Source organism: Tachypleus tridentatus, chromosome 6 (assembly GCF_004210375.1).
Source record: "Tachypleus tridentatus isolate NWPU-2018 chromosome 6, ASM421037v1, whole genome shotgun sequence".
Lineage (NCBI taxonomy): Eukaryota > Metazoa > Arthropoda > Merostomata > Xiphosura > Limulidae > Tachypleus > Tachypleus tridentatus.
Window position 1 is genome coordinate 26,086,917 of NC_134830.1, and position 25,040 is coordinate 26,111,956.

Here is a 25,040-nt window from a genome sequence, read left to right on the forward strand (position 1 = left end):
TATTCGTTGGTAAAAGAGTAGCCCAACAGTTGGCGGTGGGTGGTGATGACTAGCTGCCTTCCCTCTAGTCTGACACTGCTAAATTAGGGACTGCCAACGTAAATAGTCCTCGTGTAGCTTTGTGCGAAATTCAAAAGAAACAAACAAACAAATGTCTGAAACGTTCCTAGTACAGTGATATATCTCCAAATTTATAATACTAAAAGCAGGGGTTCGATTCCCCGCGGTGAGATCAGCAGATGGTCCTATTTGACTTTGTTATAAGAAAACACACACACTGAAACGGTTTTCATTTCCCTTTGGACTCCCCAATGAACTGACTGAGAAGTATAAATGTAAGTTACTGTAATTACTGCTTGTTTTTTACCGTCAAACCTTGGTTCGATCGTTAAAGCTTTCTTAAAATTCGAAAAAAATATCCATTTGAAGGAAATCGATGAAAGGTTGGTTACTTTTGCAATCAGTTCGTGCTTTTTTCACAGTAGTATGACTGTCACCAATACCACTCGACTGCGCAAGTCTCATGAATTTGAATTTTGCATCTTTGTTCGTTTATAGTTCTTTATGTTGGTTTATATATTTTGTACTGTTAGAATAAGTCTTGAAATTCGATAATTTTTATCACAAATTACTTCATGCCCATGCCTGATGGGTCTTTTGTGTCGCTTTATAATTCATACGCTAGGCAAATATTGGAAGTGATTTTTATATTTCGTCATTATTAATCTATACAGATGTAACAGTTAATCGCGTATTTTGTTTGTGGGCTGTCTGTGCTCTGCTCATCAAGGATATTGAAACCTGAATTCTGGTGTTTATAAGTCCGCAGACATACCGCTATGCCACTAGGGGACTAACCGCGTCTTTGTGCGTGTGTGTTTTTTTATAGCAAAGCCACATTGGGCTATCTGCTAAGTTCACCGAGGGGAATCGAACCCCTGATTTTATCGCGACTAGTCACGTGTTATAATATTTTAAGTTTTTATTTCACGTGGGTATCAGTTGGGGTTTAGCAAATGATTAATAATTTGCCAGTGAAGTGGTTGTTAATATATTCTGAGATTTGCAGAGGTCCAAAAAGATAAACATAATGGAATGCGTCTATTGATAATTTTTACAATTATCGAACTTATACATAATTATAATATATTAATTTAGAAACGTATTATTGTGTAAGACATTTATCTATTCTTATATTTTACTAAATTTGTACTTGAAAACGACATTCTGTCAGAACCGAAAAGTTTTTAAAGTATTAAACATATGGAATTAATTTCCATCGCTAATTAATTAAAGGACAACGTTGTTTTAAAGACATGAAGAACACTTCATAGGTAAATTTAAAAATGAAACTCGAGTACAGAAATTTTTTACATTTAACAGAAAATGGGGTGCGGTTGTGGTAGGCACTTTTTGTCTGTATTGTAAACACAAGCGTGACACTTTTTCACGAAATTTTTGAAACATGAATCGATCGTAGAACTTTTACGAATAAATTATTGTGATGTTGAACTTATAAGACAGAAGTTTTGTAAGTTATTAAGTTACGATGTCATATACACATTTCAGTTACTAATTACAAATATCTAGTTACAGGTGACAGTGGATCCCCACTAATACACCGGTAAGTCTACGGATCTACAACGCTAAAATCAGGGGTTCGATTCCCTTGGTGGACTCAGCAGATAGCCTAATGTGGCTTTGCCGTAAGACCACACACACACACACACATACATACGTGTGACAGTGTTTGATTATTCTTGTAGAAATGGATATAGCAAACATTTTGTTTGAATTTCATTTAGTTGGACAGCATAAGCACTTTTTTCATGTTGCAGAAAAAACATATTTGAAGAAGTAAAGTTTATAATTAAGGTAAATATCGCTGTTGACTGGTACACAAAGTCACATCAGAAAAGTAAACAGCTATATAAAATACAACAGTTGAGTAATATAGTAGTCACGTGTGAAGGGTAGAGAGCTACGTGGAATATTAGTTATGTGGTACAGGAGATTTGGTTTGTTTGTTTTTTGGAAGTTCGAGCAAAGCTACACGATGGCTATCTGCTCTAATACAGGAGACTCGTGAGGAAAATAAGAAATGTAGATTTGTTTTGGTTGTTTTTTTTAATTTCGCACAAAGCTACTCGAGGGCTATCTGTGCTAGCCGTCCCTAATTTAGCAGTGTAAGACTAGAGGGAAGGCAGCTAGTCATCACCACCCACCGCCAACTCTTGGGCTACTCTTTTATCAACGAATAGTGGGATTGACCGTCACATTATAACGCCCCCACGGCTGAAAGGGCGAGCATGTTTGGCGCGGCCGGGATGCGAACCCGCGACCCTCAGATTACGAGTCGCACGCCTTAACACGCTTGGCCATGCCGGGCCCAATTATATAGAATACCGCAGTTAAGTAAACAAACGAGTAGAAAGTGCTGAGAGCTATATACGGATTTTTATGGGTTTCCTGAAAGTGATGTTAGAAAATCTCTATAAACTTGGAATCTATAAAGTTAAATTAACATCTTTTTATTGAATTACGGAATACGATGATAAATTACAAGACTTCAAGTTGAAATAAAATCTTCTGAAATCACGACCACCTTTTTTATTTTTATTTTTCCTTTTCTTAAAAAGCAACTTCAAAGAGCGTCCGCTCTAGGAAGCATGTCTTTTTGAAATTATATGCGTTTGAGTAACACGAATATAATAACCCCCATGGAAGAGGCACTATACGTTTCTCTTTTTTAATGATATACAATTTAGAATAAGGTAAAACTTAAAGTACAAATAAATGGTTGCTTTCAAGAATATCCAGCTCGGAGTACTTTGTCAGATTGAAAAGCATTTGTTCTTCTAACTTTTCTTTACGATGTACATCAGTGGATGTTTTTTCAAGCTCTGGTATTTCTTTTAACTAAGTTTCTCTGCATTTGTTCTGGGTGGACTGACGAGACCAGACATTGATCGAAACTTCTGTTTTTGACATGTTATACAATGAGGCTTAATAATTAAGGGAAAGTTTCGTTTTGTTCATTTGAGATTAAAAGATCAAAACAACTGTTTGTTCTTCCCCGAGCTTATATTCTTAACCCTTTAAATATTTCATTTCAAAATTAATATCCAATAATCATGTTCCAGTAAATAAAATCAGCTTATTAAAGCTAATAAGTCTAAGCCTTTTCCTGGTGCTTATTATTCATTGTACTAGTTTTGGTTTCCTGGTGCTTATTATTCATTGTACTAGTTTTGGTTTCCTGGTGCTTATTATTCATTGTACTAGTTTTGGTTTCCTGGTGCTTATTATTCATTGTACTAGTTTTGGTTTCCTGGTGCTTATTATTCATTGTACTAGTTTTGGTTTCCTGGTGCTTATTATTCATTGTACTAGTTTTGGTTTCCTGGTGCTTATTATTCATTGTACTAGTTTTGGTTTCCTGGTGCTTATTATTCATTGTACTAGTTTTGGTTTCCTGGTGCTTATTATTCATTGTACTAGTTTTGGTTTCCTGGTGCTTATTATTCATTGTACTAGTTTTGGTTTCCTGGTGCTTATTATTCATTGTACTAGTTTTGGTTTCCTGGTGCTTATTATTCATTGTACTAGTTTTGGTTTCCTGGTGCTTATTATTCATTGTACTAGTTTTGGTTTCCTGGTGCTTATTATTCATTGTACTAGTTTTGGTTTCCTGGTGCTTATTATTCATTGTACTAGTTTTGGTTTCCTGGTGCTTATTATTCATTGTACTAGTTTTGGTAAAAAAAATAATTCTTATTTCAGTCATGTAACAACTGAAGAGTAAGTTAAGCATCTTTTAAATGAGTGCAAGCAAAGTAGATAAATCAACAATTCATATGTTAGCATAGGTTAATGAAGTAATATACTTTATTCTATATTGTAATCACATCGTTCTAAACGTATAAGCTCGTAATTTTATATGTTGTATCAATGGAACTATCCAGGATATTTTATAAATAAATAGCAGGATTACGTTCTAAAATATTACAACAATAATATTTGAATAAAAAGAAATGGTATTAGTATGATTTTGTTAATCCATATTACTCTTATTATAATTAGATATCGTTGTAAGTGATGAGTGATGAAACACGATTTCTTTCTCTCTGCAAAGCAAGAACACACAAAGTATTGTTTGATTGAACACAAAATTCATGATTCTTAATATGTTAATTGTATTAGAGGTAACTGATTTACAAATAATACGAATTGTTCATGCGGTATTTTAGCAAGTAAAAGTGTTTTGGTTTGGATTTCGCACAAAACTATACGAGGGCTATTTGCGTTAGCTGCCCCTAATTTAGTAGTGGAAAACTAGATGGAACGCATCAAGTCATCACCACCTACCGTCAACTCTTGGGCTAATCTTCAACCAAAAAAACTGATATTGACCGTCCCGTTACATAGCACCGCCCCAACCACCCCCACGGCTGCAAGTAAAGAAAACACACACATACACACAAATCCATATATAGCTGCAGAATGAACACGAAATCTGAGGCACTAGCAAAATAAGAAAGTTATTAAAAGTTTACGATATGTAATGCAATTATCAAGTATCTACAAATCTTAATTAACCTGCGTTAATAATCTCCTATAATTTTTGTTCGATTATTTCTTAATCGTATTAAGTAACCGTGAGTAAACGTGAAGCTCATACGTTAGAGTTTACTGTGAATGTATGTTAGGTATGTCTTTCACAATGTTACATTTGAGTTACGATCCAGTCAGTAGCTAGCGATGTACCGTGTTTCTCCGATAATAAGACCTACCCTTAAAATAAGCCCTAGTGTGATTTTTGGGGATAGTTTTAATATAAGCCCTACCCTTAAAATAAGCCCTAGTTAAGAGTGGCAGGAAGAGGAAAGAAATAAAAAAAAATTTATTAATTAGTTTGTTTAAGTATTAATCAGTTAGTTTAATAGTTTAATAATAGTTTATTTTAAATGGTTAGTTTAATAGTTTTACTTTGTAACTTCATTTTTTTAATATATCAAAATAAGACATCCTCCGAAAATAAGCCCTAGTGTCATATTTTGGAGTGAAAATTAATATAAGCCCTGTCTTATTTTCGGAGAAACACTAATATGGCTAACATTACAACTGCAACGACTGAGGGAGGTCGAAATAGTTAGAAATAGCTCTGCTTACGACTCAAAATAATTCTTACAAACTTAGATTTATTTTTATGATCCATAAGTTAGCCATATTTTACCGATATGTGATAAAAGCGATTCTTTTTTTCCGTACAAATTTAAAAAAACATTATTTGATTAATCGAAGTTCTCTAGTTTCATACGATCTCGTTTTCCAGACAGCAATGTTTTTGCTTTAGCTGAACATTTTTGTGTCAGCTGCAATCCATGTGTTATCACTGCTCTAAATCATTTTTTAACTGCCACGTGTTTTGCGCTCATCCATGAAAAATTCATCAAATGCTTTCATAGCTATTATAAGCACTCTAATATAGAGTGCTCAAACTGCGTAGACTCCGTTAATTTAAAAAAAAAAAAAGATGTGCTGTATGTGATTCTCTTCGGACTTTAAACAATAACAGAAAAGTGTCTTAATACTGTCCATGTCAGTTTTGTTTTCATTTGAATAACAGAGAAATGTCTTAAATTTAAGGCATGCGCATCACAATCTCTATCTGGCATACCAGGAATATCTTGGCTATTCACCGTTCTTCATATAAAGTATCTTAGATGTTTTAGAAATATAAAAGATAAGGCGGTCTTTACATAACATTGGTACTTCAAATAAAATTAAAGAAAGCAAACAAGTAAATATTCTAAAAATATAAATTTTTTTTTTTTTCGCTCGTTCACATAATCTATTAAATTAAAGTACCTTATGTGTTTTTGGATGGTTTTGAATTTCACCTAAATATACAAGAGGGCTATCCGCGCTAGCCGTCCTTAATGTAGCGGTGTAAGACTAGAGGGAAGGCAGCTAGTCATCACCACCCACCGCCAACTCTTGGGCTACTCTTTTACCAACGAATAGTGGGATTGACCGTCACATTATACACCCCCACGGCTGAGAGGGCGAGCATGTTTAGCGCGACGCGGGCGCGAACCCGCGACCCTCGGATTACGAGTCGCACGCCTTACGCGCTTGGCCATGCCAGGCCCTGCAAGTAAGTGGGAAATACGTTTTCATCCAAGTACGTGATGTTTAAATATTAACAAGAACAACTCATGTTCTTTCTTAAAGACAACATGTTACTAATAATGTTTCATAGCACAAACATAATTATTTCCTTCAGGAAATTTTGGAAATTTAAATCCCTTCATTTTACTCGAAAATACACTCAAGGCACGCGACTTGTAATCTTAGGGTTGTGGGGTTCGAATCCCTGCCACACTAAACATGCTCGCCCTTTCAGCCGTGAGAGCATTATAATGTGACGGTCAATCCCACTATTCGTTGGTAAAAGAGTAGCCCAAGAGTTGGCGGTGGGTGGTGATGACTAGCTGCCTTCCCTCTAGTCTTACACTGCTAAATTAGGGACGGCTAGCACAGATAGCCCTCGAGTAGCTTTGTGCGAAATTCCAAAAACAAACAAACAACAAACTTACTTGCAACAATACAAATGTTTTTTTATAAGATAACTTACAAGAAAATGGATCTGACACTGAAAAATTGCTATGTAAACCCCCTTGGCAGAAAAGGAGGTATAACAAATATATAATTACAATATTGGTTTTACTTATTCTCAGCTTTATATTGTATTATTTTTCACACTATTTCATGCATTTAATGACATAACTCCTAATAATCTCTTAATCAACATTAAAGTTACGACTATTGACATCAAAGTAATGTTTTTGTAAGAAAACTACATTAGTGGTAAGAAGTTTAAAATTTTTGTATATCACTATTCATTTTTTAAAAGTTTAGCTATAAGTACATTTTGGTACCACAATACAATGTATATGATTCATCTCTGAAGATCCATAGTTTCTCTCTAAAGTTTTATATATATATATATATATATATATATATATATATATATATATATATATATATTTGAAATTTGTTGGTTATCATTCAGAGAATTGAGTATGCTACAAAAGGACACGGTTTCTGATACTCAAGTAAAACAAAGAGTACTCCGGTAAAAAAAAATCGTTCTATTAATCTGAAAAATTAAAAACACTTTACTTCCAAAGACGTTGTCTTTCAGTAGTTTTCGACCATAGAGATGCAATTTTTCACTTGCTCATAATAGTAGCAGTGTTCACGATCAGGCGAGTACCTACTTACCCTTCTAACAGCACTTAGGAAGCTTCATTGAACCTTCAACCGGTTCTATAAATATTACGCTCAGAATTCGGATACCGCAAGGGGTTCAACACTACATTTGAAATTGAAAAGCTAGTACTGCAAAACTTTATTTCAAAATCAATCCACCAAATATTTCTCTGTGTCGCAGACGGGATGTGCTAAGAAACTCAGTACAGCTTTCCTATTCTTCTTGTGTCGCAGACGGGATGTGCCAAGAAACTCGGTACAGCTTTCCTATTCTTCTTGTGTCGCAGACGGGATGTGCCAAGAAACTCGGTACAGCTTTCCTATTCTTCTTGTGTCGCAGACAGGATGTGCTAAGGAACTCTGTACAAGCTTTCCTGTACAAAATCCATCTTGACAATAAAATTGTAGCTGACTTCTGATATTATAACGAGTTCACATTAAGATTATTGGCTGTTTCAAGTGAAACATGTGGGATATTTAATTACACGTTATTGCCCGTTTCAAACATAGACTTATGGAATATTTAACTACAGTTACAGAAGCTACAAAAACAATTTGAAGTTAAGCCTATTTGGTGTAATCTAATCAGCGTGCCACAAAGAAAAATGTAAAGCTAATTTTCCAACAAACCGTGTAAATTGTTTACCTCACGTAAGCCTATTACATGCACACATATTAATTACACAAACTTTTAATTAGTTTACTCGAAATGTTAGCGACGCTTTTTGCGTTCTTTTCAAAGAAACTACAACAATCGACTTTATGCTCTTTGTATATGGAGTAAACAGTCCGTATTCCTTATCCGTGTAGCAAGCATTGTCTAATTACAGATGTTATCGGGAAATTCAGCATTCAGCGACACGTGAAACAAAATAGAACTTTTATCATCCAAATAACCGTCTTTCAACGCTTTAGTGAACATGTATAATATTCTAAGATTAAATCTCTGTGATCTTCTTAAGCCTTTTATGTGAGCAGTAAGGCATGTTGTTTCTACGAAAGTCAATCTTATGTTCTAAATACGATCAACTGACGTGTATTTCTTACATATCTCGTTCTACGATGGTTCATATGTTTGCTTGTTTGTTTTTGGATTTCACTCAGAAATGGAAAATGTAGTTTGTAAAATAGTTTTAGTGTTATTTTTGAAAAATAGAATACGGGAAAATAATGTTTATTTTTATATATAGATATGTACATGTATTTCTAATGTTTATTTTTATGTACATGTATTTCTAATGTTTTTTATGTACATGTATTTCTACATCGTTGCACTCTTTTCTTAGTTGATTGTTCTTTCTCAAGCTCGAACTTTAATTTCAGACTATTTTAAAGGAAAGTTACGTTCATCTTTGCAAATAGTTTGTTTTTGAATTTCGCGCAAAGCTACGTGAGAGCTATCTGTGCTAGCAGTCCCTAATTTAGCAGTGTAAGACTAGAGGGAAGACAGCTAGTCATTAACACCCACCGCAAACTATTGGGCTACTCTTTTACCAACTAATAGTGAGATTGACTGTAACTTTATAATGCTCCTATGGCTGAAAGGGCGAGTATGTTTGATAAGATGGAAATTCGAACCCGCAATCCTCGCATTACGAGTCGAGTGCCTTTACCATCTGGCCATGCCGGGAATCCTCCAAAAAAGTAATTTGTAAAAGGCTTAAAGTTAATTGCTTATTAAGACTGATCCTGAAACAATAGATGACTTACGTGTTATTTTCTGTAATTTCTATTATGAAATGTTTGAATATTATAATTGTTTATTTTTAGTTAACATAGAAAGTTGCATCTACGTAAATATATTTTTATTTGCATGTTTTTTAAGATAATAAACTTCAGTTGCATGTTTGTTTTAATATTGTCACATTTTCGATACAAATATATATGTATGTATCTATGTGTGTGTCAACACTTAAAATATTTATATATATGTATATTTTCCATTTCCAGCACCTATACCAATAATTTGATAGCGTAAAAATCCATAAGCAAGGTGTTAAACATTGTTTTATTTGGTATATAGTTTTAACTTTTGAGGTGTAGGTTTTATTTTTTCTTTGATATTATTTGTTCGTGAGAAGTATATAGACCTGTTTCCGATCTAGTACTTAGTGTATTATAATGTAATTAACTTGAATCTTCAGTAAGAGTAAATGCTTTATCAAATACAAGAATTGTTAACACACAAATATACAGTAAGTAGTTTTATTTAGTTTTTATCAAATATGTATAATTGACACCTTAGATTTTTAGCAAACTTCGGTTGTACGATCCATGGACCCTACCTTTCTGCTGTAAATTTTTCAGTTTTGCTTTTTCGTTATTTCGCACAAAACTACACGAGGGTCATTCGAATTCCTAATTTAGCAGTGGAAAACTAAAGGAAAGGCACCGCTCACTGCCAATTTTGGGCTACCCTTTTTACCAACGAATAGTAGGATTGACCATAATGTAACGGTTCTTGAAAAGGTTAATGCCATCAACAAAATTTGCTATATTTCTATAGCATTAGAAATATCAATGTAAACATTAGATATACCAATGTAAACATTAGAAATACCAATGCAAAGTATTTTCTGAAACATTTCTAGAACATTTACTGGGTCAATAGGAATTGATTTTAACACTCCACATTCGTGTCTTAGTTTGACAGATAAACAAGGGCTCTGTATAGTGTAGCATGAATTAGAACAAGTGAAAAGGTACAGACTTCATTCTATCATCATCTAGTAACAAGAGCCATTTTAGTCGTGATTACTTTATTAAATGTCTGCTTAATAGGGAAAGACTAGAACACAGATGTATAACGTATACGGACTCACAAGAATCGTATTTATTTTCTGCTGTATATATTTTGGAAAGAAACTACCACTCACTCCAAACATCGCGAATCCTCAGCGAAACAGGTTTTGCTGTGGAAATAGAACTGAAGCTAATTAATGATGGATTAGATGCAGCAAATATTCATGGTTAGGGATACTACAACGGGGTAAATATGTCTCGAAAGTATGTTTGGATGCAGTTAAGACTGGTAAGTGACGAGACTTGTTTTAATTGCAACACACTCACTGCATTTAGTAGAAGCTCTTACACTTCGGTCCTCTGTGGACATTTTGTAGAACTGTTCAGGTACTATTTACTCAGTTAGTTCCACAAGCAGATAGGAAATATTAATAAATACTCGTAATATTATGCTCGTAGGTCACATTGATATAAGGCAGTGATATCAAATCCTTACAGCTATCATATATTATCTAAGCATTGCCCGAAATATCTGAGCAAGCTTCAGATCCGTATATTGTTTCAACATTGGAGAGCCTTATACTCCAAACTAATTTAACTTTAATTTCTAGTCTGTGTTGGGCTGAACTTCAAGCAGTATTGACTACGTAAGTTGAACATTTGCAAAGTAGAGGATTTTCTGTTGACAAATCTGCAAACTGATATATGGGCTGCGGAACGAAAAAACACAAAACATGTGCGTAATGAAGGAATGAACCCAATAATGAACATTACATCTGGCTTAACCCAAATCTGTGTTCCTTTATTCAAAATCAAAATAAAAAATCAGGAAGATGAGAAGATTGATTTCCTATAGAGCTCAGAACAAAGATTTCAAACTTATTTCTGATCAAACTTTCAAAGTACAGTTTGATAGCATTAACGGTACGCTGATTGCCATACGTCATCTGAAATGTCCTCAAACTTCCAGTTTGTTACACAGCATGTCCTCTCAAACATGTCTCTTTGTCAAACAATAATAAAAGGGTTGACAAAGAAACGCCCTGAGAATTTAAATGCAAATGAAATAGACAGTTTCGACTTCCAGGCTGTTGCCATCTTCTCGGTTTATTCTATAGCCACTCCAAAATCCCTTTGGAGCCTCAACCACCAGTAGAATCTGAGCACCAGTTATCCTCAATTTGAAATAGCTTTGCACATTTTCTAATCTCTGAAACAGTAGTAGTAATTTTAAACTGGTGAAGAATTTCCCGAGATATTCCTGTATGTTTCCCAAACTTGGAAAATATTTCATTATCACACTTGAACTAATTCCTTAAACATAACAGACAAGTTTCTGAACATGAAAGCATGAAGAGTCCTGTTGGCGTTTTAAGCTATGCTATCGTCAGATTTTTTTGGTTTTTTTGTACAATAGTTATAGGCCGCCTGATTACAGACGATTTTTTTTTTATTGTATAAATAAAAATGCGATTTCGTGTCTTTTTGAACACTCTTCCTCACCTATTTATAGGTTATAAGAGGATACAGTACAGATGTTTAAAGAATTGCATGAGAATTACTGTGTCGTCTGAGTGAATCATATAGTATCTTTCGTTGTTTACATCGATACTGCTAAGAATCTACAAACGCAATGAATTATTGATTTTAATATGGTAATAAAGCAGAAAATCTAATTGTCCTTATTATAAATGCATATTGATCTCTGTGATGGCTTCTTCTGTGGAGTCAAAGACTAAACGATAATTTTGATTCACCAAAAACTACCTTGTGCAAAATGAATTCATTACCATTACTCTATATCTTAACCCTTAATATCTCAAAAGTAACAAAAAGTTTGCATGTATGTTTACTTGGACCTGGGAATAAAATGTTTAATTATTGTTCCGTCCTTCTGGTCCATGGTGAGGTTTTAGATAATGTAATAACTTAATTTGGTGTCACAGCACTGACATCTTTTGTCTATTATAATATTGTTTATAAAATGGTTTAAAATTTACGTACAGAAGAATTAGCAGCCTTGGAGAATGAAAGTAGAAATATTAATATTGTTTGCTTTAAATCTGATAAAAGAAATAATATAGTAGTTTTAAATATAGAACAATATTTAAGAAATGTTAAAGATATTTAAAGCGATTCAATAAAGTTCAGTAAACTACATCATGAACCTACTAATGCGACCAATATATTTGACTTACAAACTTTTATCTTATTCATAAAATTCTTAGAGAAAAATATCATTTCATCCTATAATTCCGAATAATGGAACTTACAATTATGCTTTGGCTGGTTTTTAGCTTCAGATAAACTTACCCCTTGAAGTTGACATTCCAGCACTCTTTATAGTGGTAAGGCACTAATTACTAGCCTAATAGACAAATTAAACTAGTATAGAGGGTCCAAACCAGTTATCTAAACTAACTAGCATAACTCCCAACCACCACCCATTAAGTCCACTGTAACTACGAATTTTCAGACTCTAAACAAGCCTTTATATACGATAAGATATTCATCCGCATAATGTAGTGCCAACTTGTTTAACTTACCTTATTAAAAACCATTAGAACTTGCAATCATGTTCTGACTGGTTTTTAGTTGACCTCCACATGACTTCACTACTACAGAATATACCTTGTAAAACAGTATTTTGGTAAGGTATCACAATTTAACTTTTATCAATAGTGACTGTGATAACTTTGGTATCGAGTCGTTGTGTACTCTTAAAATAAATTATAAACTTCAGTGCTGATTCAATATTTATTAATAAATCTGATAATTTGGATATTTCATTATCTGTATTTTTGAAATTTATTAAGTTCGCCACTAAGAAAAAACACATTTTTACTTGATTGCTATCTGTATGAACACAATTTCCTAACGAGTATAAGCTTTAGATTGGTTCACTCTTTAGCTAACCTTTTTTTTATTATTTGCTATCTTGAAAAGCAATGGTTGGAACACAATCTCCAGTGTTTTAACTGGCTATGCTACACCGGGTGGGTAGATGAAATATTTACACTATTCTTAGAAACTCTGATCACAAACTCTTATTTCTGGATCATAACGGTAAATTAACTGCAAATATGAAGCATATCATAAGAAACGATTACTGGCATCAATTTTAACTTCACAAACCTTATAATAACGTTTTAAAAAGAAGTTTCAAATACTTATGACTTATTGTGTGAATAACATTGTTTAAAGCAATGCTTCATTGTTGTGATTTTGAATATTTTTACCTGTCAAAAGAAATCATTATTATACCTACTACATTTTTCAATAATAGTTTTATTTAGTCCCAAGAATAGTGTATAATAAGTATTATCCCAAACACTCGGCCCCCAAAAAAATGGCACAGCAATGTGTCTGGGGATTTAAAACTATAATAGTGGGGTTTCGATACGCTTGGTGAGGATTGTTTGTTTGTTTGTTTTTGAACTTCGCGCAAAGCTACACGAGGGTTATCTGTGTTAGCCATCCCTAATTTAGCAGTGTAAGGGTAGAAGGAAGGCAGCTAGTGATCACCACCCACCGCCAACACTTGGGCTACTTTTTTACCAACGAATAATAGGATTGATCGTCACATTATAACGCCCACACGGCTGAAAAGGCTAGCATGTTTGGTGCGACGGGAATTCAAACCCGCGACCCTCAGGTTATAAATCGAACGCCTTAACCAACCTGGCCATGCTGGGCCACTTGGTGAGGAAAGCACAAATAGTCCATTATGTAGATTTGTGATTAATTCAAAGACAACAACAAAGCACAGTATGAATTACAAATAAGTATAATCATGTTTCGGTAGTTTGTAAAAGGCGTTCATACTTTGATAATTGAGATTATAACATATGCCATATTCATGGTGTTCCAATCCCCCATTGTGTTTATGTGGCAGACGGCTTTATTCCACCGTGGTACAGCGGTATTTCTGCAGACTTTTACCGCCAGAATCCAGGTTTTGATTCCCGTGTTTCACAATGCACAGATAGTCTATATTGTGGCTTTTTGTTTAAGTACAACAAACAAACAAAAAATCTTGGACGGCTTGAAGAATTCTTCTTTAAGAAAAATGCATTATCAGTAATGGCAGGGGCAAATACTTTAGTTGTAACATTGTTATTATACATAATTCTAATTTTTGAAATATCTAATGAACTAAACAAAAAATGTTGTGTTTAAAAATATAATAGACAATACTAATTAATATATTGTGTCTTGTAAAAGGTATTCACACCCTAGCAGAAAGATATACTTTAAAAAAATCTAAGATGACATCAAATTTTTATGGAACATATGAAATTAGATAATAAATACAATATTTCTGTGAAGACTATAAAATGTAAAACTATTTGGGACGAAGAGTTGTATCTAGTGATGAAGTACATCAGTTAGTGTATCTAGATCTTTGTTAGTTACCGCACTTATTGAATTATCTTGTACAAATAAAGTGACTTGTTTCACGTTAGTTCTAGTATTGTTAGACAAGTTTTAACGGTATTGACAACGCAGGCCTACAACAACTTACGGTAGTATACAAGTATAAAAAAATTGTAGAAGCCGTAAAGGAGAAAATAATTTTATTTTATCATCGCTACATGTATTTCTTGCTAAATTATTTTAACCAGATAATTCAAAAGAACCTGCTGACGATATAATAACATTAAACAATTTTTGGGCGAAATGGTTTAGTAATACATGCCATTGATTGAAGACTTCATAACTATTTGAGCAAAAATTTTTTAAAAATAAATTATCTACATAGGAAGCTCATAAATATGCGTTAGTCATAATTTTGCTACATACTAATAAATATACTCTGAAGTTAGGAGATCAGTTAAATACTATTTTTCGTAGGATATTTCTCAAACATAGTTCAGATGTATTTTTAAAACATAAAATTTAATTCTGTGTTAAGAATTACTTCTATCAAATTAGTATAATAGATTTTTCATTCTAAATTAATAAAATCACATAATCACTCATTTTGCTTTTTTATTGTTACACAATTTTTTAAAACTCTCACACTGAAGAATTTATAAACTTAAAAAATAATAATTTAGTTTTCTCTAAAGCTCTGTAATGAACTAATCAGGGAGTGTACATGACAAGAAAATACATGTGTTATTTTGTAATAAACAAAAACAATCCCGCGAAAAAATAATAAAACGATGAACAAATCAAAAGGATTCCCAGGGTACAGGCTATGAAGTAGAATATAAAATGTACCCTACCTGGGTTTAGGAGGTGGCTGCAGAATTAGGACTCGCATTATGGTAGGAATACACCGTCCGCTTAATCACTGTTTGCCACTTTCGCGTGATAAAATTCATAATAATAATCAAAACTAAATAACAATAAGGATAAATAAATATCAGGAGATCGAGATGTAGATGCTCAAGCCCACAACTCTGAATAACTGTAAAGTTTTAATGCTTATAACAGAAGAGTATTGTATATTAATATTGAAAGAGGATAAAGCATACATTTCAAAAAAATTTTTTTTTCTCTAAAACGTTTAGATTTATATCATTGTCCATTATTTTAATTTCAAAATTTAAATAATGTACCTCTACATTAGAAATTGAAATATTTTAAATTTCTAATTATACCTAATAAATAGTATTAATAACATTATTTATATCAATTAAATCACCTATATATTTGTAACATGAAGCAAAAATGTCTTGGTTTATGTTAGTTGGTTGAGTTATCACCATTAGATTTCATCTAGGAACATAGGGCCACAATCGCTTGCGGATTCTTCAACAAGTATTTAAGTGAGTAGGTTGTTAGTCCACTGCACCGAGCCGTCCCTAATTTAGCAGTGTAAGACAAGAGGGAAGGCAGCTAGTCATCACCACCCACCGCCAACTCTTGGGCTACTCTTTTACCAACAAATAATGGGATTGACCGTTACATTATAATGCCCCCACGGCTGAAAGGGCGAGCATGTTTGGCGCGATGCGGGCGCGAACCCGCGACCCTCGGATTACGAGTCGTACGTCTTCACACACACACAAGGTAAGTTATTAACTTCTTCTACATTTTAAATTAGTGTAAAAACCTTTATAACTGTATAATAATGGACCGATCGGCACTTCGTATTTATAACTAACGGTAAGCTTTAAGTTATTACAATTACAACTATTATTGTTTGTAGATTGATGAATAACTTTATAAATCTGCAAGTCATTTAATACTTTGTTTAAAATTAATTTCCAAATATGGAGATTGAATTTGCAGTTTCTCTTTTTCAAAACTTGATAAATCATTGATTTTTAATTGATATTTTGTAACGTCTAAAAGTAAGTATTGTGTTCAATTGTTTCGTAAATCAGTTATTCTATAATATTAATTAAGGCTCTTATTTTAGGAAAATTAAGTAGATAACTTTTTGTAAAGTAATTTACGTACACTAATACTAAAATAAAAACATTATTTAAATTACAACAAAATTCAGAAAAAATCAACACATTTTAATTTATTTTTCTTTTACCGTTTATTAGGCCTGGCATGGCCAAGCGCGTAAGGCATGCGACTCGTAATCCGAGGTTCGCGCCCGCGTCGCGCCAAACATACTCGCCCTTCCAGCCGTGGGGGCGTTATAATGTGACGGTCAATCCCACTATTAGTTTGTAAAAGAGTAGCCCAAGAGTTGGCGGTGGGTGGTGATGACTAGCTGCCTTCCCTCTAGTCTTACACTGCTAAATTAGGGACGGCTAGCACAGATAGCCCTCGAGTAGCTTTGTGCGAAATTCCAAAACAAACAAAACAGACAAGCTAACAACCTACTCACTTAAATACTTGTTGAAGAATCCGCAAGCGATTGCGGCCCTATGTTCCTAGATGAAATCTAATGGTGATAACTAACTAACTTTACCGTTTATTATCTTAGTTTTATGAGAAAATATTATCTATAAATAAAATATTACCAATACAGTAATTATTACTCAAATACAAAGCAGTCGAATTATTTAAATCTTGGTTTAATTCATAAAGATATAATGTTCCTAATTTCAAAATATAAATGTTCTCCCGTGAAAGTCTGATATCTTCATGAACGGTTTTTGATATAGTAACAGAGGTAAAAGGTAGAATTCTGAAATGCTTTAATTCTATGGAATTCATTAAATCGATTTTAACTAGAGATCTATGCAAATTTATATGTGTATGCAATAGATTTGAAGTTTGACCTACATATTACATTTAATACACATTGATAAATAAACCTAATCATTTATTTTACAGAACGAATTTATATGAGTACCAACATAAAAAGTGATTGGAGAAGGAATTATGAGACATCTTTTGCAATTACATTTTATAACAATGGCAGCAATATAATTACTATACTTTGATTTCTGCATTTTTTTATTTTTGTTTATAAGATGTTATTACTCAGAGGTATAGATCTGTTATTTTCAATGCAGTCCTTCCTTTTTAGTTTGTTTCATTTTCTTTGACTGTTCAATATTAATCGTATATATATAACGTTGACTCAAAAATAAACTAGAAAAATGTTCAATAATCTTAAATCTGATGCATAAAATCGTTTATATTATTAAAAATAATATTTCTTATTTTTACACTTATCATAAAGCTATTCGACATCACATTACTTTTCTGCTTTTACTAACTCTCATAATTCGGCCTTTTAAAAATCGTTAGGGCGCTTAACTCGCAATTTGACGATCGCGAGTTTCAATCCCAATTCCACCAAACGTGTGTGCCTTTCTAGCCATGAGGGCATTATAATGTGGTGGTCAATCCTACTAATATTGGTAAAAAGTAACTCAAGAGTTGGAGGTGGATGGTGATGACTAGCAGCTAAATTCACTGCTAAATTAGGAACAACTAGCAAAGATATTCCTCGTTGAGCTTTCAAACCAGCTTCTATATACCTAAACAAAGGCTGCCATGCAAGTCAATACCAAGTTGTGATGAATATGCAAGTATCCACCATGCAAGTAGTTGTACAAAGGAAAATAGTACTCCTTTGTGCTGTAATTGCAACCAACTCTACATGGTGAATTATAAAGGTTGCCCAAAATATAAATAAATTAAAATAAGAATTTTCAAAATAAATAATAATAGTAAATCGCACTAGGAACACAGCCATAACAGCAATAACTTACACAAACACTACAAACAAATTAAAAAGCAGAAAGAACAAGAAGAAATAACAGTAAACAGTAAATGAAACTCAAGAACACAACATTACAAAACCTCAAACATTTAGTTGATCATAGCCCAATAACAGAGGCTATTAAAAATATTTTTACAGATTTTACCGCACAGCAGCAAAATCCAGACATCGAACAAGACTGTATCAGTCTTGTTATAAATAAAGTAAAAATTCACATTGCACCAGTAATACCTTTTATAGTACGAAAATCCATGTGGCATTCTTAACATGAACATCCTCAGTTCAACACATTTAGATCCAATGTTCATGAGATCGAAGACCAGATAATACAACCTAATCCCATATTGTTGTAATTACAGAAACTATGCATCATAAACAAAATTCAATTAAATCTTTGGGATGTATCACCTTAAGAGTAGATATAATAAACAAAAGTGATTTCAATAGGGTCTTAGTATTATTGTGTAAAACTATTCTTTCAATAAGTCAAATAGATATTTAAAACAGTAAAGAAAATGTTACCATAGATGTCAATGTAACAGGTAACAATATAATAACAATAGCTGTTACTTATTGCTCTCCATTCAAAATACTGGATAACCATTTTATCTAAAAATTAATAGAATATTATAAACAATCAACAATAATAGGTTATCTTAATAGTACACAAACATTGTCGTTGTAATACAATAATATCAAATGGAAAAAGGCTTTTAAATATCTTAAACGGATCTGGTTGTGTGTTGTTAAAAACATTCGTACACACACCATTGACTGACATCACACAAGTGGTGCGCTAGTTTTATACAATAGTACAATAAAACCAGCAAACAAATGTTTAAACTTTTGTTGAAAATGGTGAAGATGGTGATAATTTACCAATAACCTGTGTCTTCATTTCATTACAAACAACTAATAATAAAACCTACGTTTGATTACTGGAAAGCTAAATGATCCAATTATTCAAATGAACTAAATAGATTGCTATCAAGTTTAGTAGTTGAAATTGTACAAATACCATCAGATGTTGATACATACTGTCAAACTGTCTCTGAGCATCTGAAAACACATTACCAAAATATCACTCATCCAATTTTTACATAAAATGGAAACCACGTGTACGTATAATAGACGTGATGAAAATAAGGGGTTTACTCAATACACGGTACATAAATCAGAAGTTCCAAAAATTAAAACAAATTAACTTCATCAGAAATTACATTAAACAATTAAAACCAGATAACTGTGACAGTTATTGTCCCAAACAAAATGAACTTTTGGACAAATTTAAAAAGATTCACAAACAATCAAAAGACTTACAGATATCCGACTTTACACAACAACAAAATAGCTACAGAAATAAAGAAAGAAAGCAAAAAAGAAATTTTAAACCTATTAAACAAAACTTTGAAAACACATCAAGAACCAGACGTTAATAACAGTTTTAATAATAAAGTTAATGAATGTATACAAAGAACTCAAAGTTTATACCCATCTAAATCTACAACAATTCTTCAAAATCACATCACGATCCAGCACAAAAATTCATAAATACAATAACTAAACCCGAAGTTATATAACCTATAAAACAAACTAAAAACAAAGCACCACTAGAATATCAAATACAAATAATATTGTCAAAGGAAGGTTTGTTTTTGTTTGAATATCACGCAAAGCTACTCGAGGGCTATCTGCCCTAGCCGTCCCTAATTTAGCAGCGTAAGATTAGAGGGAAGGCAGCTAGTCATCACTACCCACCGCCTACTCTTGGGCCACTCTTTTACCAACGAATAGTGGGATTGAATGTCACATTATAACGTCCCCACGGCTGAAAGGGCGAGCATGTTCGGTGCGACGGAGATTCGAACGCATGACCCTCAGATTACGAGTAGAACACCTTAACCTACCTGGTCATACCGGGGGTTAAATAAAGGTGCTCAAAGATTGTTTGATCATTTGACAGCTTTATTTAACCTATCCCTAAATTCCAGGTACATCCCTGCCTTTTGAAAGGAAGCAAATGTACTTATATTCTTGAAGGAAGAGAAAACAATAGACGAATAAACTGTAAAACTCCAAACCGATCAGTTTGACTAGTTTAGGCAAACTTTTAGGAAGAATGGGTGACAATAAAATTTTAAGTTCACCATCTTTAGCATCAAGCAGTTTACAAACAGTTTTAAATTAAATAGTTGAGTACTATTAGAACTATACAATCAAAATTAGTGTTCAAAAAATTACACCTGAACGGAACTTTTTTTTTTATAATTGTTCGGCAGCAAAATTTGTAGGCCTAACATATGATTCAAAATTAACTAACGGACAAAAACACAGGAGTATCCACAGAGTACATCATTCAAATTTATAAACAATATATTAGACCAGTAATAGAATATGCATGCCCAGCATTATTAAATGCAGCAAAAACAAATCTTAAGAAATTGCAAAAATACCAAATTCAACATTCACTATAGCTTTTAAAGTACAAAAATTCACAAACTGAACATTTCTACTTAGTTATGCTAACCTATCTCCACTGAAAGACAGGTTGATAGATTGCTCGTTCCGCTACTTTTAAGAAAATTTATACAAAAATGATTTTGTTAACAGAAAGAGATCGTTATTTCGTATATGATGTTGATAGAGCTAAGTGCCCCTTACCATTAAATTTCTACGTTAGAAATAAAGGGGCCTGCACCAGACATTAAAATTATTTTACCAAGAGTTAGACAATATCGTTGTATTTGAAAGAATATTTGATGTTTAACTATGCGCTGGTGAATGAATATCTATTGTGAACAAGTGTAATTTGATTTCATAATTATTTGCGATTTTACACAATCGAATGAAGAGAAATACTACAGTACGAACTGTTTGCGAATGTTTGTGACCAAACAAAGGGAAGTATTTAAAATTACACTAAATGCTACAAGTGTTATATTCAAGAACACAACCCTGAAAAGGTGAAGTTAAATCAGTGTTAGAATACCGTCAGTAGAAATGGACAGTTTTTACATCAGTAATTCAAGAGGAAGGAAGAGGTCGAAAATGTACCTGACCTTTCCAGGTTCTCAAACCCAATACCGAACGAAGGTTGTTTCTATATAAACTACTTCCTCGCTTTTGTTTATAGGAAACATTAATAATTTAAAATATAATTTTTTTTTTATAACATTTAAAATGGTTTCAGTCAGACACTTAGATTTTAATCCACTGTGAACAAATACGGAATATTGTTTTAAATGTATGATTAATGTTTCTATAAATTGATAAACTTTATTGCTTCATTGTGCGAATCATTCGTTTTGTTTGTATCTTCAAGTCGTTCTCGCTGTTGAAACAGTTTAATTAATTTGCTTACTTTTTAAACGCCTTTCATTTCAAATTTCGATTAAACATTGTATTTCAATAATGCTATCAAGCTATTTTTCTCTTACAAATACACGTGTACAGAATATCCAAAATCTCTGTATTTGTTTGCTTGCTTGCTCGCCGAGTTCACTGCGCAGGTCACAATTCCTCACGTAAAGGTGCGCAAAATGACAATTTTTAAATGACATACGCGTCTATCGTCTGCTTGCCGAGCAGGTAATTTTATCCTTAACATACACATGGCACGGTTAAATTCTATACAGATTAGACATTTTTGGTAAGTTTGAGTCAACATTTAATTTAGAATACAGCATTATTTAGGAGTACATCATTAACTATACATCTACTAATGTATCATATATTTTCATTTCACACATAATTAGAATATCAAGTGTGAAAATGCAAATAGTAGATTTAGATTATAATATAAAATTAAGCTGTCGACCATAAAATAGACTACTTGAAAAGAGCAAGGTTTACAGTATAATACTTTTTTGTGTGTACAATAAGACTAAAGTCAAGTCAACAAATTTATTTTATTCTACTTTTCTTTCATTCCGGTGACCATCTGGAAGTGGATTTTTTTCCTTTTAATACATTATAAAATACAGTATTAGATTTTGTTTGTAGTATATTTCATCCATCAATGTCATAATGTAAATATATCACATTCATTAAAATATATTACCTTTAAATTAAAAGAAATTAAACACGTTTGAAATTTTAAGAGGGACGACGGAGTATGGGGTAATAGTTTCGTTTGAATTTCGCGCAAAGCTGTACGAGAGCTATCTGTACTAGCCGTCCCTAATTTAGAGGGAAGCCAGCTAGTCATCACCACCCACCGCCAACTCTTGGGCTACTCTTTTACCAACGAATAGTGGGATTGACTGTACATTATAACGTCCCCACAGCTAAAGGGGCGAGTATGTTTGGTGCGACGGGGATTCGAACCCGCGGTTTGTTTGGAGTTAAGCACAAAGTTACACGAACGGCTGTATGTGCTCTGCCCACCACGGATATTGAAACCCGGTTGCTAGTATTGTATGTCCCCAGACTTGCCTCTGTGCTACTGAGCAACTCTGACAAAGAAAGCTGGAAATCGGTGGGTTTGTGGCTAGGGCTCTACGTGCATGGACTGAGTTAATGGAAGACTTTTGTATCACTAGGCATGTTGGACATTAAGTTTGGTTGTTACATCTAAAGCTGCATAATAAGGTACCTGCGTTTAACTATTGCATGGATAAAGTTCGATTTTTGTATGTTTTAAACCGACAATTTTATAATTGAACCACCGAGATATTTCTAGTAATTAAATATATAGTAATTAAAATAAATGCTGCTTACTTGGTAAAAAATGTAAAAAAAAATTTAATTTGTGTAATAATTGTTTAGGAATAATAAGATCTCTATCAATAATGTTATAATATATTATTATAAATCAAGTTATTTATATAAATGTTACAATATATTACTATAAATCAAGTTATTTACATTGATGTTATAATATATTACTATAAATCATGTTATTTACATTGATGTTATAATATATTATTTTAAATCAAGTTATTTATATTAATGTTATAATATATTATTTTAAATCAAGTTATTTATATTAATGTTATAATATATTATTATAAATCAAGTTATTTATATTAATGTTATAGTATATTATTATAAATCAAGTTATTTATATTAGAGCTTTTAATGAATGTTTTTATTTGCATTTTTGTTCATACAATTTTAAATATTATTTTTGCATACAAAGTTAATCATTAATAGGTAATAACTTTTCGTTGTAGTCGAAAAGCCAATGTTGTTTGTGTACCTTGAAGTAACAAATGTGTTAAACATTTCAGAGTTCAACTTTTACAGCTGCTTTTTTTTTAGTAAATCATGTTGTGTTTGTTCCTGTTGTTTTATTTTTTTTACTATTTTCATTTCTATAACTAATTATTCTTCACATAGTGTACAATAAGAATAGTCAAAAGTTTCAAATCTTCTACAAAAGAAGGTTCTATTTTATGACAGGAAATTGCAACACATAAAAACTTTTTTTCAGAATTTTTACACATAGTCATTTCAATTTTGAAATGATAGACTAGAAGGATCAAAGACGGTTAGGTGCATCCAATCCATGTGCAGTTGTTTGGTTTCTAACTTAATAGAGGGGTTTCATCTCACTCTTACAGTGCACCCAAAACCCCAAAATATGGATGTCGTTTTGACTGTAACGGGCCACGATTCATGAACCCTCTGATTCACAATCTAAACACGTTAAACACTAGAGCCCTTTCGTCATCCAAGATAAACAGTAAAAACGTGCACAAATAAGGTGAACGTGTTTTTTTTTTCGGTACACCTGTTAGCTTCGTTGACAAGATATTGTAACATTCTGATGCCTAATGCTGAATTAATTAAATTTATCTCTTTAGAAACAAAGCACACAAATTACACAAACTCTTTAAGAAAGTTTTTAATTAAAAAATAATAATTAGTTTGATATTTCACAACTAGATGGGTTATAACTCGCAATCATATAGCCAAGTATGTTGTAGAAGAAATGCTTACAAATCGCTCGATAATTTCTCAGTCTAAATTAGAACATATCAAATATTATTGAGTTTCTATATGCGTAGGAAGTAATATTGTATACTAGCGAAAGTTCCTGGCTTCGCTCGCGTTATTAGGTGGATATAGTATGTGAATATACTTAACCCATTTCATCAGAAAAGTATAATCTATATTGTTTTCTTGCTAAGCGGCATGAAGTAAATACAATTGTTGAAACACATTGTTATCAAAATACATTGGTTTTCTATATGCTAGCCTGCCTCATTTAAAAGATGCACCCTCGTATACGCGCACGAACATCGATAATGTAAGTAGTTACGTTGAAGGTGCACACTATCAAGGTTATCTCAGTATGGTGATTCTTTCTTCTTGGAGCTGTAGTACCCAAATCTCTTTTCTATGTGGGTTTTCACTAGTTTCACTCAAAGATAGAAACGTCAGCGCATGAACATACGTAGATAAGTAATTATACCCAAAAGTACAGACTGAGAGTCCACTTACTATGGGTGCAAAATTTGAGGTTTTTAGGTTATTTCCTCTTAAAACTATAGAAGTCACACACACGAGCACTCACGTACGTATCTGCGTGTAATTTTTAATTTTAGTATAAGGAACCACCTCTGTTAAAAACAGCAGAAGTTACCTCCTTATCTCTTACTTGCAAACATTAAATCTATGTTAAGATGTAAAAGTCCTAGTTTCAAACATTACCAATTAAGATAGCAGTCATTTATCCCTATATATATATACACAACATGGCCAAATGTATGTGGACCCCGACCATCACACCCATATCTGTTTGTTGAACATCTCATTCCAAAACTGTGGACATTAATATAGAGTTGGTCTCCCCTTTGTTGATACAATAGCCTCCAGTCTTCTGGGAAGGCTTTTCACTACAGAGAGAGAGAAAGATGCGTGTTTATAC

The 25,040-nt window shown here is 32.8% G+C and overlaps 1 protein-coding gene and 1 long non-coding RNA gene across 2 annotated transcripts in view; one reads left to right on the plus strand and one right to left on the minus strand.

Annotated features, from left to right (window-relative positions):
* Nucleotides 1-12,460, minus strand: part of LOC143252118 (uncharacterized) — a 99,077-nt gene extending 86,617 nt beyond the window's left edge. Inside the window, exon 1 of the long non-coding RNA XR_013028838.1 lies at nucleotides 12,334-12,460. This is a non-coding gene — a long non-coding RNA (uncharacterized LOC143252118). The remainder of the gene's footprint in view (nucleotides 1-12,333) is intronic.
* LOC143252117 (GTPase-activating Rap/Ran-GAP domain-like protein 3) overlaps nucleotides 1-25,040 on the plus strand; it is a 534,261-nt gene that overhangs the window by 106,872 nt on the left and 402,349 nt on the right. The gene's annotated exons all lie outside the window — the stretch shown is intronic.